This window comes from Gallus gallus, chromosome 5, assembly GCF_016699485.2.
Source record: "Gallus gallus isolate bGalGal1 chromosome 5, bGalGal1.mat.broiler.GRCg7b, whole genome shotgun sequence".
NCBI classification, from domain to species: Eukaryota; Metazoa; Chordata; class Aves; order Galliformes; family Phasianidae; genus Gallus; species Gallus gallus.
This window is the reverse complement of record NC_052536.1, coordinates 23,282,151-23,295,471: the sequence shown is the minus strand read 5'-3', so window position 1 is coordinate 23,295,471 and position 13,321 is coordinate 23,282,151. Positions and strand designations below refer to the sequence as shown.

The 13,321-nt window shown below is 45.3% G+C and overlaps 1 protein-coding gene across 1 annotated transcript in view; it reads right to left on the bottom strand.

Moving 5' to 3' along the window:
- Nucleotides 1-12,775, bottom strand: part of PHF21A (PHD finger protein 21A) — a 146,405-nt gene extending 133,630 nt beyond the window's left edge. The window contains exons 1-2 of the mRNA XM_046941698.1: nucleotides 12,662-12,775; nucleotides 8-11,979 (exon numbers count right to left, since the gene is read on the bottom strand). The gene's annotated coding sequence lies outside the window, so the exon portion shown is untranslated. The remainder of the gene's footprint in view (nucleotides 1-7; nucleotides 11,980-12,661) is intronic.
- Between the last annotated feature and the right edge of the window lie 546 nt (nucleotides 12,776-13,321).

Here is a 13,321-nt window from a genome sequence, read left to right as displayed (position 1 = left end):
TGCTCACCTTCTACCTGAAGATTGAGGCTCATTGGGAAAGCTCCACAAAGGAGAGATCACCAACCAGAGATCTTTCCTCAGAAGCAGTCAGCCCTTAAATGATACCTGAGAGGTGCAGACAAACTCCACCCCTTCTGGTCACACAGCTGAATTGCCTCCACCTGTGCTCCCAGGGCTGACCGGGTCCTTTCCCCAGGTGCTCAATCAGTGGTTCAGGCCATGACTCAACAGCTCCCATAGATTGTCACAGGTACAAGTTCAGGAACAAAAGATGTTACTTTTTTTTTCTTCTTCTTCCTCCAGAGGGGAAATAAAATCATTGGAGGAGACTTCTCTTTTCACGTGTGCCCATGGTACGCAGACTTGGTGTGCCTTCTGCTCTGCTTCAATAGAATGAAACTTCTCACGCTGTGGTTTGTTTTGTTTTTATTTCACAAACCTCTGAGAATGAAAATAGTCCTTACATCCCCACTCGTATTTATGGGAGTAGGAAACAGTTTATCTTTTAATAAAGAATAGATCGTTCTAACAGGACTTGTGCAAGGGGGCTGCTTGAGGGCCAGGGAGGAATTGTATCACTCATCCTTACTCACCAAAACAGCATCCTCATGCTCATCTGTGCAAAGGACCATTTGGGCATTTGCATGGAAACCACATGGCAAATGGCTGGTTTAGTTTCACCTCAGAGGGACTGACAAGTCCTCCCTCTATGGAAAATACGTTCTCTGCAACATACAGATCTATATTTAACTTGAAGTTTGCTTCTTCCACTTTGGACCTAAGGAAAGGCTTGCGTACCTAAAAGTTCGCTTGTGTTTCCTAGTGATAATGGTATATACTACCTTCATCATTTGCTCTTCTACATCCTTAAACCACAACAACTGCAGCACTGCTAAATATATCGAGGCTCGGAAAATGAATTTTTATCTCCCTAGTTTCACATGAACCATGTCTTCCCTCACGTGCACGGGATGCTTGCTTCTTTCTAGCAGAACTGAACTTACAGTGCCTGGGAATAATTATATCAATGGATATTTCTGGGGAATTCATTCAAAAGTTTTAAATTCCTCAGGGAATCCTTTCTGGCATAGATGAGAAGACTGTATTAAGAACATTAACCTTAATGGATAAAATGAGAGACCTCAAACACTGCCTGTCCTCGTGGAGAAGAAATGCCTCCTGTACAGATTTAGTGAGGAATTCAAGGAAAAATGTCCAAATATGCAAAGGTGCTAAAACACTATTTCCAGCCTACCCTGGCCTTCAGCAATTCTTCTTTTGCCCCAGACTGAAATAAATTAATTATCTCCCAGAAACAAACGTTTCTCTGCTGTTTGCAAAGAGCTGAGGGATGGGAAGTTACACCCCTTCTACCGTGGTGTCCTTGGAGGGGATCAAATAGCTGCTGTTTATTTATCTTTACTAGCATAACCGGCTGTCAGCGGATTATCTCCTTCTGGCATCGAGATGGCTCCTTTTCACCATCAGGCAGCTGCAGAAGCAGCAGAGATTTTTTTGCTGATTTTTGGCTTCCCAATTCATCGTGCCTCTTTCTTTGGCTGTCGGTGCGAACTGCTTGGTGGGAAATCTGCCTGCCAGGTCAGCCTGTCCTGATCCTCTGATATGCACTGGAGAAGTTTAGAGGCTCCTTCTTTGTTTTGGTATTGAGAATAAAATGGCATGATTAGGTAGATAATAGCGTCATTCCACATCCAACGGCTCAAGGTTCAGCTGCCCCTGAGATGTGCTTTGTAATGATGGAGGCACACACACTCATGCTGGGAAGCGGGGGATCCTCACCCTGGCAGAACTGTTCCAGACATACGATGTTTGCCATGGGACAGCAGCACCAGCTTCTGATTGAAATAAGAGCCACATTTTATGGGCACTGTGTAGACAGTTAAGGAAAAGACGGAGCATTTTCACTCCTAAAAACATAATATACAGCACTGGCATTAACAAACTCCAGCTCTTATCCCCACGAGAAAACAAGCCCTTTGCCAATACCTGTCTCACTCCTACTGCCACTCCTAACCCTGGGCTCCACATATGCAAAGGGGTTACACCAGTGCCGGAAGAAAGCATGCAGCATTAGGATTATTCAAATACAGTCCTTATCTTCATCTGGAAGAAAAATCTGAATGCAGTAATGAAGAATCCTCTACAAGCGCCGTCTGCTTTCTCCTGTGTTATTATTTTGCAGCACACGTAGAAAGCTCTTTGCTGTTGACTTCAGCTAGGGGCATTTCAAGATGTGTCACTTGAGGGAGACTCTGAGTGGTGTGGGTTGAGGAAGGTCCCTGTGACTCCCCTACCTATGGGATCAAGGATATCTTAAGAGTGTGTGGGCTAGGGCAGATTGGTACCCGGGTGGGTGCCAACGTCTGCAGTCCAGGGTGCAGCCTGTGGTGAGGCCCAGAACAGAGCAATTTGAAGGCTGAGATTCCTCGCCTCTTTATGGTTTACTGATTCCTCACCTCTTACAAGGTCCTATTACAAGGGCACCAAGATACCTGCTCTAGGACCACCTAAGGTTCCTCAGTCCCACGGCTGTGGATGAGACCTCAGACTGCCACATTTCAGAAGTATCCTTTAAGCCTTCATTTGGGCTTACGTGAGACATATCAGTTTGGCAAGGACAGGACGCCTCATGGATGTCCTGCAGTGATTTTGTGAGTGGCATGCAGGGTAGGCATGGCATTCAGGGAGATCTCCAGACCTCAGTCCATTAGCCTCAATAGAATCATGAAGTTTGGACAAGACCACTAAGATCATCTAGTCCAACCTGCAGGGTTTTGTTTTTTTTTTTAACTTCAGATCAAATACTTGGATCAGAAGAGAAGGTCAAATAAACAAAGCAGCGAAGACCGGAGACCATGAGATGAAATGAAAGCAAATAGAGAATAGATGTGTAATAGGTGTGTATGTGATAGAGGTGGATATTCCTTTCTATAGGTGTCCAAAGGGGATCTATACAGTTGCAGATATTTCCCTTCTATGAGAAGAAACGAGACATTGGAGTTACCCTGGGAAGACACGCACCCAGTCCTGGTGACACAGGCAGTGCACATGCTCAGGTAGGGGATGGCATATGGAGGTCATCACCTGGAGGGAGAGGCAGAGATGCAAAGGGGTGGCATGGACAATGAAGGAACCCCTGGAGGGCATCAGCAGAGGGTGGGTGACAGGCGGCAAGGAAAATATAACCAGAAACTGAGTAAGTTGTTTGAGAACAGCAGGCAGAAAGTGAAATTGGGCTGAAAAACGTGAAAGGGAAAGATAAAAGAAAAACAAGAGAACCAGGGAGGAAGAGAGAACAAAGAGAGAAAACCAGACTGTGAAATCCACCTGAAAAGATAAGTGAGTTCCTCGCTCTGTATCTCTCACTGCAGCGAATATTTGGAGGATTCAACTTGCTGCCTAAGGCAAATTATGTTAAGTAATGGGGAGGATAATGGGGTTTACACATGGAGGGATCTTCTTTCCTCCCTACTGCTGGTTCAGTAACAAGTGTGTGGCTTTACATGATGTCCTTTTTGTAGAGAAGGGCTCTACGGTACATCAGGGATTTTATAGAGAATGTAAGGGCCACAAGGGCTCGGACCAGAAAAAGAGGCTAAATGCATTCAAAAGTATTTCAGTGTTTAAAAAAGTTCTGTGTTCCTATTGTTGTTTGAATTTTTATTTTTTATTTTTTAAATAAAGATTCTGTTTGGATCTCTTTTAGACTAGAATTCTGATATATTCCAAGGCTACTCTCCCTTCCTCCTTTACTTCTCTCTTTCCTTCACGATTCATACAATCATCCCTCTTTCTCATGCTGTATTTTAGATTAGTGATCTCTTTTGTTGATTTCTCTTCTATTTCCTTGCTCATAGGAATTTTTTCTTTTTCTCCTTCCTTCCCTTTCCTTCCCCTTCCCTCTCCTTTCATTTTCTTCTTTCTTTCTTTCTTTCTTTCTTTCTTTCTTCCATTTCTCTTGAAATCTCCCTGATCCACACGAGGATTTGACTTTTTACCTTTAATCCTTCTTCTCCCTCTTTCTTTCTCTTCAGCCCTAAGTGCTTTCCTCAGTGCCAAGCACAATTCCACCTTTAATTATTGCCCTCTATGAAACATCCCTTCTCTCCTGCCTCCTAATGCATAACATCTCAAATCATCCTACTTCCCCTCATAATCTTGTGTTCTCTCCTCTCTAAATTGCCTCCTTTCTCCTTCATCTTTTCTTGGTATTTTCTTTCCTCTCTTTGTCCCTTCCTGTATCCCAGTGAGTGTCCCTCCTGCCTTCCTCTGCTTCCCTTCTCTTCCTTGTTTGCTTCCAGCTTAGCTCCCAGCTTTCCCTTTCTACACTGCCCCCTTCCAGTATGTCTCTGGCTCTCCTCCCTGTCTTCCCTCCCTTGCTTCTCCCCTTTTGCCTTCCTTGCTAGCTGGATGTCCCCTGCTTCTTCCTCCTCTGCAGCCCCAATAAGCCATGATCTCCCTCCCCTTTGGCAGGAACAGGGAGTGATAGAAGGCTTGGGACCAGGAGAATGGCAGGAGCCACTGGGAGGGCATTGTAGGGGAAGAGAGAGAAAACAACAATCAGAAAACAGCTGAAAACTGCACTAGAAAAAGTAAGGATGTTCCTAGCTACCTGTCACTGTGATAATGAGCCAGAATCACTGAATTTCTGGTCTTCTACTCTAATGCAAACCAACATTTCTTCATTTGTATTGCAGTGGTGCCCAAAGGGTGCCGATCAACCCACAGCATGGCAGCGTTATTCTCACGCTAGAGAACTTGCAACACTGGCAGCACTTTTGCTTGAAGGAAAGAGCAGGGAGAAGAGTGCAGCATGTGTGCAAAGTTGTCAGGCAGGCGTTAGGCAGGGGGATTCATAGCTGCATGCTATTTCTTGGTTTTCCACCAATCCTGAAACACATTGAGATGCTTGCTCACAGAAGAGCCAGGATGACATCTCCACCATGAAGACATGCTCAGTAGCTAGATATTCTCCTCCTCTCTCCACTGCTTCCCACAGTTGAACGCCACACACTCAGTAACAATTACCTCACATATTCAGGAAAGTCTAACCCCTGGTTTAGATACACGAACCAGGCAGAAGGGGAGTAAGGCCAGATAGACCTTAATTAGAGATTATCATACTCTCACACAGTGAAGTCTTAAGATCTGCCCATTTTGCTATTCCTTTTGGGCCTAGAGCCACAAGAAAACAAATAACAAGAATAACAAGTGACTGCCTTTTCTAGGTACGTCTCCTGGCCACGTATCAATGCAAGCCTGCTGTACCCTTTGCTGTATGTTTGTCAGGAGAAGCTAAGTAAAGGTTGTATTCATTGCTATTTGCCCTGGTCCTGTGATATGCAGCCAGTGTGAAATTCAGAGACAACTTAGAACGCTATTACCAGTCCTACTAATGACATTTTCCCCTCCCTTCATTTAGTACAAAGCAAATCATACCTCAGGTGCTTAATTTTCTTCTAAAAAAATTAAGACATTAAACATATTTGCTTTTCAGCTCCCAAATAATCCATCTCTGATGCGGTGGTTCTGACTTCCTAGAGACTGCCTGTCTAGAAATATTTGTGAAAGCAGCCCTCTGCACAAACATACCTTCAGGATCCAATTTTGGTGAGTACTTCCTGTGCTGCATGTTGGTCATGAAGCAGAAGGGTCGCTGAGTAGACTTTGGCCCTTACAATTGCAATTGCTTTCTAAAGAGCAGGAAGTTTCCCCAGGCAGCAGAAATATGTTAGCTTCATCAGCAAGACAGCACAGATTGAGGCTGCTGGCACTTAATACATGCAAATTGACAGGAATCCCAAGTCATCCATCCAAGCTAGCTCTTCTGAAGGCAGCGCTCTGTGCCCTGCCTCTCTCAAAACCTCCACTAGTCTTGACCAACTCTTGTGGCACCAGGCTAGTGGTGGAACAAACTGGTGAAACACCGAAAGAGACTTTTGGGCTAAAAAGCATCATGGCTTTTGTGATGCTGTATTTCAAAGACATAGTAAAAAAGAGGAAAACAACATGAAGTAAAGCGACCTATGCTGTCTTTTCTAGTGCCTCGCTTGAGCGATAGCCGAATCACTGGATTTCTCTGCCTACTCTTCCTTATGCAAACAAGGGGAAGTGATACTTAGTCATTATTATAATATCTAGGGATGCAAATTACTGTGTCAATGATTACTGTTTGTTCTCAAAATATATTCCATTTCCCTTTATTCCATTTACAACATGGGATTAGTCACTTCCAGTGTTATAGAATCATAACCATTCATTCCTTGAGATGATGTACTAGTTTCCCTAAAAAGAAAAGCATCTCTTAGAGGTAGGCCATTGTTCAATACTAGGGCATACAGGATCAAGTTGCTTAAATACTAAGGTGATGGAGGCTGTTAAGGACAGAGGTGACCAATAAACAGCACTAAAAGCTGCATAATATATTGAGGATACAGCAAATGCTTGTCTAATGTAACATCTGATGGCTAATGAGGATTTGTAACTCATTTGTAAGAACAGCTTTATTTTTTGCAATGATACTGATTGCATCAGGAATTTCATACTACTACAGAATAGTACATAAATTAAAATCATACACAACTATTAGCACGCATTAGTGTGCTTCCTTGAATGGGGATTCTACAAAGTGAGGAAATATCTTCAAGAATCAACCTACATTGTCATGTTTTTGCAAAGGAGTTTATCACAGCTATATGGGTATTAGACGGTGCCAACATCTCCCTCACTGAATCTGGGACTGTTAAAAGTCTCTGATTTCTGTCTACATATTGTCTTAGCAAGGAAAGAAAACGTTTTCTTGAAACTTGGCTGAATACTGAATGAGCTTTAATCACTGAGATACAGAAGACAATTACCGAGGTTATGGTTACACACAAAATTGCAGTGATTGAAATGAAGATTGGAAACTGATAGAATTGTTCAAGCCTATATCTGTGTTAAATCAGGTTCCACATACCCTTCTTCATAGGTAAGAGGTAACAGTCTTGATTGTTACACGGTTTTCACACCACTCCACGTGACATTCTCCTTAGCAAACAAAGAAAACACGGTTAAGATGAAATCCTCAAAAATAGGTGCATGACTCATTACAAAGATACCTTTAGAAACATTTATCAATTGTTCCTTGTTGTACTGAGAAGAATTTTCAACCGGGCCCTCCCAACATCTGTGTGGATCCATTTGATGCAGTATTTTCATTAACAACCTGTGACGAGGGAATAAAGAGTACTCATAAAATCTGCAGACATCATCTAGCTGGGAGAGGATGCAAACAGTTTGGCGGATGGACTGAGAATTCAAAATGATCTCGCTAAATTGGAGAAAATCAACGACTCAGTAAAGAAAAGTACAAAGTGCTACACTTAAGAGAAGGAAATCAAAAGCACAAAGAGAAAATGGGGAATAAATGGCCAGACAGCAGCACGGCAGAAAGGCAGCTCGGGGTGTGAGCCACGGACTGAATAGGAGTCAACAGTATGACGCTGTTCCAAAAAAAGGCAAAGCTAATGCTGGTCGTTGGGTGTGAGACACATCAGGTAGCTGTTTTGCTCCTCCTCACACAGGAGGGCTGTACACAAACCAAAGATTTCAGAGCTGAGCAACAAATCTGAGAAGAGGTTTTGAAAGCATATCCTGTGAAGAAAGATTCAGAATTGTTTAAGAAAGGTGAGGCTGCAGAATAGTACGGTCATTGTTGGCTTATCAAAACGAAATGTTTTCACTGACCACTGGGAGCAGGACAAGACGACGTTTCTGCTTCACATCAAAGACTGTAGTAATGAAAACCGTTGCCATTTAGTTACAGTGTCGTTCAACGCGTTGTGACAAACTTCATCAGGGATACTGTAGGTTTGCTCAGGCCTGCCAGTGGGCAGCTAATGTTGGATAAAGATGGAAACAAGCCCAAGGCGTATGCCCAGGGTGGCCACAATTGAATTGTGCCACCCCAGAAATGAAGACAAGATGATTTATTTTGTTACAAAGCCTGGAGATGGCAATATTTAGTTTGACAGTAAGGGCAGAGCAACTTCCTTCTATCTACCAAATTAGAGAGAAACACTGTGGCAGCTGGTGCAAAAAGGCCATGAATTAAGTCCCCAGCCTCTTCTGAAGCTGTTTCTGAACATCTTGGTGAGGAGACCCCATGAGGTTTCCAGGGAACAATAAAAAGTGCCTAAGCTCTGACCAGTGCAGAGAGTCTCTACTTTTAGTCTCTTGTGCCTTGACTACATCCATGTGGACATATTGTGTTTCCGTAGCCACCAGTCTCTGTTATGATTTAACTGGAAATAAAAATTGACAAAATTTTCCTCCACTTTTTCAGTTCTCCCCGGAGCTGTCTGCAGTTTCTCTGAATACTGGAGTTTTGAATTTAATTAAGGAAACAAAACGATCAGAAACACAGAACAATTTTAGAACCCGCTGAGCTCCTCACCATTTCTCAACTTGGAGAAGGAAAGTATAGCCAATGCTGAGTGGCAAACAAGGTTTTGCTATCCTTCAATGGCCACATTTAGATAGTAACGCGTCTTTCCTTCTACATGACGTGGGAGTAGAAGATATATATTTGTCTTTTAAAACAATCAAGAAACATAAGGTTCTAGTAAAAGTTGTCAATCTGGGATGCTTTATGGAACTCCATTATCACTTAGGAAGCAGCATCCTCTGTAGCAGACCTGTAGCTGGAAGGATGCAAGAAACCTGAATTATGCTCTTTGCTGTGGAGTAGGGAAGCAGATGAAATAGTGCAGTGGAGGAGTGAATGGCTCAGTGGGCCGGGGACTTTGCTGGGCATGTAGTAGGAACTGGGACCTATTGCACATGCCACATAGAATCATAAAGGTTGGAAAAGACATCTGAAATCATCTAGTCTAACTATCAGCCCATCCCCACCATGCCCTCTAACCACATCCCTCAGTGCCACGTCCACGCATTTCTAATACCTCCAGGGACGGTGACTACACCACCCCCCTGGGTGGCCTGCACCAACACCTCACCATTCTTCCTAAGACATTTTTCCTAATATCCAACCTGAACCTCCCCTGGCACAACTCAAGGCATGACACTGTGGGGAAACCATTTCACCTGTCCCTGCGTCACAGCACCTCCAATCAAAAAATGAGATCACAATCCTGGCTTTTCCTTATAATAACTTAAACTATCTTTCCTTATGAATAACTTACAGGCCTACAGATGATGACTACTAGATGAGAGATAAAACATGCTCTGTGGCCAACCCCCCCCTCCTTTTTTTTTTTTTTTTTTTTTTTTTTTGTAATAAACACATTTCAGAACTCCAATAGTTAGGTAAAACAGTTACAGATGCTATTATTCTTAAGGGAATAAGTGCTTTCGAAGTATGTTGCTAGAGCAAAAAAGAAAAAAGAAGCAATTCATTCCACTGATTTAACCACATTAAGTAGCACCTAACCTGTAGTAATCTAACTGCAAAAACTGGAAAACTAAAAGTTAGCAAAGCAGCCATCAATGTTCATGATACTACATCTCTTTCACGCAGAAAATGATCCTATCTGAAGCACCCCATAGAATTAACAAAATACTCACTAACTGAAAACAGGTCTTTTTCGGACCTTCTGGATTAGAGTTAACTTCACCCATTAGCAGTAGTGTGACTGCTCACTAAGGCCAGAAACCAGTCCACACCAGCACTCACTAGACTGAAAAGCTTTGCTGTAGCCCAACAGAGCTGAGATCCCCTAAGTGACAGTGACTGACGCGTCAAAGAGGTGCCTTGTGATCACAATTCAAGGGAGTGCCTCTTCCAACAGTTAAGCACTTTGATACACAAGCAGAGAAACAACGCAAGACCACAGACCGAGCTGTTTCACCCAGGGAACTGACTCTTCAGAAAGACTGTGCACACAGCATTTTTGAGACTCTCTTGCAATTAAGTGGCTTCTGCTATTGTGACGCTGCCCTTCCACTCGCAGGCTGAAGCTCATACACCGGCCCCGACGTGCTGCCGCACGTTGAAGAAGATAACAAATATTGATCTGTTTTACTCTCTTTCTGCAAATGCCCACACAGTTGTGTTTCGTCAAGGAACATCTGAATTGTCGTGCAGATCTGGTACCTTTGTGGCTGGGTTGGTTTTTGTTTTCCTGAGATTGGCTGGAGCTTAAGAAACAATGTTCCTTTTCTAGCTCTGGGGCTTTGTTCCCATCATCTTCCAAGAATCGTTCTTCCATTCTAAGAATTATCGAGTGCCGAGCTGGTTTCTGGTAGAAATGGCAGAGTAGATGAACTTGACCTGGAACATACTGATCCTGTTGAATATTTCTGATGAAGTATCCAGTTGTTTTATTTCAGTTAGGAACAAAAAAACTTCATTTCTGCAAGGTGAGAACGTCTCATTTAAAACATCCTAAGAACACGACCGTGAAGTTCGGCTCTTCAGATTTGTCAGAATAAGCCCACGCCGGCCTGCTGGCACTACCCTCCCTAATAACACTGTTTCTCTGTTCAGGCAGTTGTTTGTGAAACTCAGCTTAGCCCTTTCACAGCACCCTCTTAGCACTTTCCAAAAGCCATTTAGCACTTAGCACGGTAAGCAATATGTGGCCAAGAAGATGGGAATATAAGAGGGATATATTAGGGACTACCGCTGTTTGAGGGAATTTGTGTGTTAAAGCAGATGATAATATCAGAAACAGTAATTAGGTACCATGGCAGACTGCAAAAAACAGGGCTAAGTATCTCCAGACTCTGATTTTGGCACCTTTCTAACCAAATCAAAATCAGCAGTCACCGGAGCTCTGTGGCATCTCTGTATTTACTCTGAGTGTCATTTGTTTGAACTTAGGTAGTATCTTTTGAAGAACTAGTTGGTCATCCAGCTATTTCCCCCTTTAAGTAAGTATTAGCTACACAGCAGCAAAAAAGCGCCTGTGAAATAAATACCTGTTCAAAGAGATATCACATTCGGTGAACTGTTCCAGGATAAGCCGCCCACTAAAAGCTTCCTGGTTCATTCTATTGCACAGCGACTTTGCGTGCCCGTGATTCGGACTTCAGACTTCAGTGCATCAGGAAGTTTTCCAAGTCCAGGGAAAGCTCTGCCCATGCCTTCCATGGTTTGGACAGCTCAGCCTTTGTTGTCCTTAACAATCCTTCGTATTTCTGTCCTTCGTATTTCAGTTCACAGACTATTTTCTGTTTAGCTTCCACCAAATGCAGTACACAAACTTAGCCCACTCAGCTCTGCTGGCACATTCTGAACCCCTTCTCCTCATGATCTTTCATAACGTAGCACTTGCATACAGACTCTTCATTGATCCTCCCTGCTCCTGTTTGTGTAGAATTTACTCCCTCTGTACGATCTGGAGACAAGTTGGCAGCCCAAGGCAGCCTAAGCAGTGTCTTCAGTGCAGAAACAGCACATCCAAGCAGGTGGCGAGCCCACATCAAAGATAAAAAACATTAAAGATACAGACAACGCATTGGCACTGGTGACCAGCTCTCATGCACATGAAGAACCTGTGAGGATGTCCTTACGCACCTCCTTCTTCCCTCCGTACCACTCAGATGATCTGCTACTGCATACAAGGCTTTGCCAACTGTGTACGTATTTGCCAGTTCAGTCTGCTGCCACCAAGAATATTAACGCCTGTGAAAGCTTCCTTGTTCTTACAATCATCCATTACCTAATACAAGGTCGATCACTTCTTGAATATAGAGCTTTCCTCTCACTCACGTCCTACAACCCTCCTATAAATCCTGTTTTTCACAGTGGTGGGGAACAAACCTGCGGAAACTGGATTAATTCCACACTTACCTTTTATTTTCAAGCTCTGTTTAGATTTCATTTTAAAAGAGTAGGCGGTTTTGCAAAAGATAGCTGCTCGATACGATTCGGAACGCGACTCAAAAGACTACAGAAGTGGAAAGAGTGAATTCCTCGTTTATCCCATCCTCCTGCACTGCAGCCCTAGGCTCCTGCGGGGAACAGATGACACGACACCATCAACATAATGGTGCACAGTGAGCAGGAGTGCTTCTCACCGCATGGCCACGTTGCCGTCGGAGCACTGGAGGCATACCGGAGCCAGCTGCCAGCGAGGAGCTCCTACCGCTACGGCCATGGCTATTGGGGCCCAGCGCCCAGGCCCTTCCCCGGCCCCTCAGCAAGCCTGTAGCTGCTCTTGCTACACCTGTTAGTACCCACGCCGTCAACTAAAACTAGCTCTGCGCTGCAAACCACTGCTACACCTGAGATAGCGACAGCTTTCCCAGGGAACAAATGCAAAGCCTCCCGGAGAGCTAATTGGTATCCTCGGTTATCTGTTCCTTCAAGGTTTTCTTCCACGCTTACATCTGCTTCTGCATCCAGCAGTGTTTGGGTACCACCCGGGGCAGCTTTACTCAGCTGGCTTCTGTTGTTTTTGATCTTTAAATACAAGGGGGAAGTTCATACAATCGCAGAACCACAGACGGGCTCGGGTTGGAGAGACCTTAAAGCCCACGCAGTCCCACCCCAATCCACGGGCAGGGCTGCCCCCCACCAGCTCAGCTGCCCAGGGCCCCAGCCCACCCGGCCTTGAGCACCTGCAGGGATGGGGCACCACGGCTCTCTGGGCAGCTGTGCCAGACTCTGGAGAACCTTTTCCTAACACCCCACCTGACCCTTCCCTGGCGCGTCTCCATGCCATTCCCTCGGGTCTTGCCACTGTCACCACAGGGAAGAGACCCCCGCCCAGACCCGATCCGCGATGATGGCGGCGCACCCGGCCCCGCCCTCCGCCCGGTCGCCATCTCCATGGCCGGGCCGGGGGCGCCTCCTGGCGGCGGCGGCGCGGAGCCGTCCCGCACGAGGCCTAGAGCGATGTAGTACCGACCTCCGGCCGCCAGGGGATACCGCCTCCCCGGGCTGAGCCTGGCGACGCGCGCCTTCGCGCTGCCGCGTCTCGTGTGCGTCACCGCCCCGCGGCGAGTACGGCGCTCCAAGATGGCGCCCGCCGTTCCCCCCCGGTGCGTGGGAGTGCTGCTGTGTGCGCTCGTGTTTTCGCTACGATGGAGAGCACAGGGACAGGTTTCCGAGCAGAGCAGCCCGTCAGCCCCAGCACAGCGAGCTCTGCGGTTTTGATGAAGAGATGGCGTTTTGCAGTGAAAATACAAAGAAAGAAGGAAGAGAAGCAGCCGTTTCCTTCCGAAGATAAGGGCTAAGGTGCCGTCCTGATTGCTGAGCAGGCTTTGCCTCCACGGGTCAAATGAACCACGAAGGCAACGTGAGAACCTGAGTGCCCAGGCGGCCAGGCCATGTGACAGCCCCGTGCTGCTC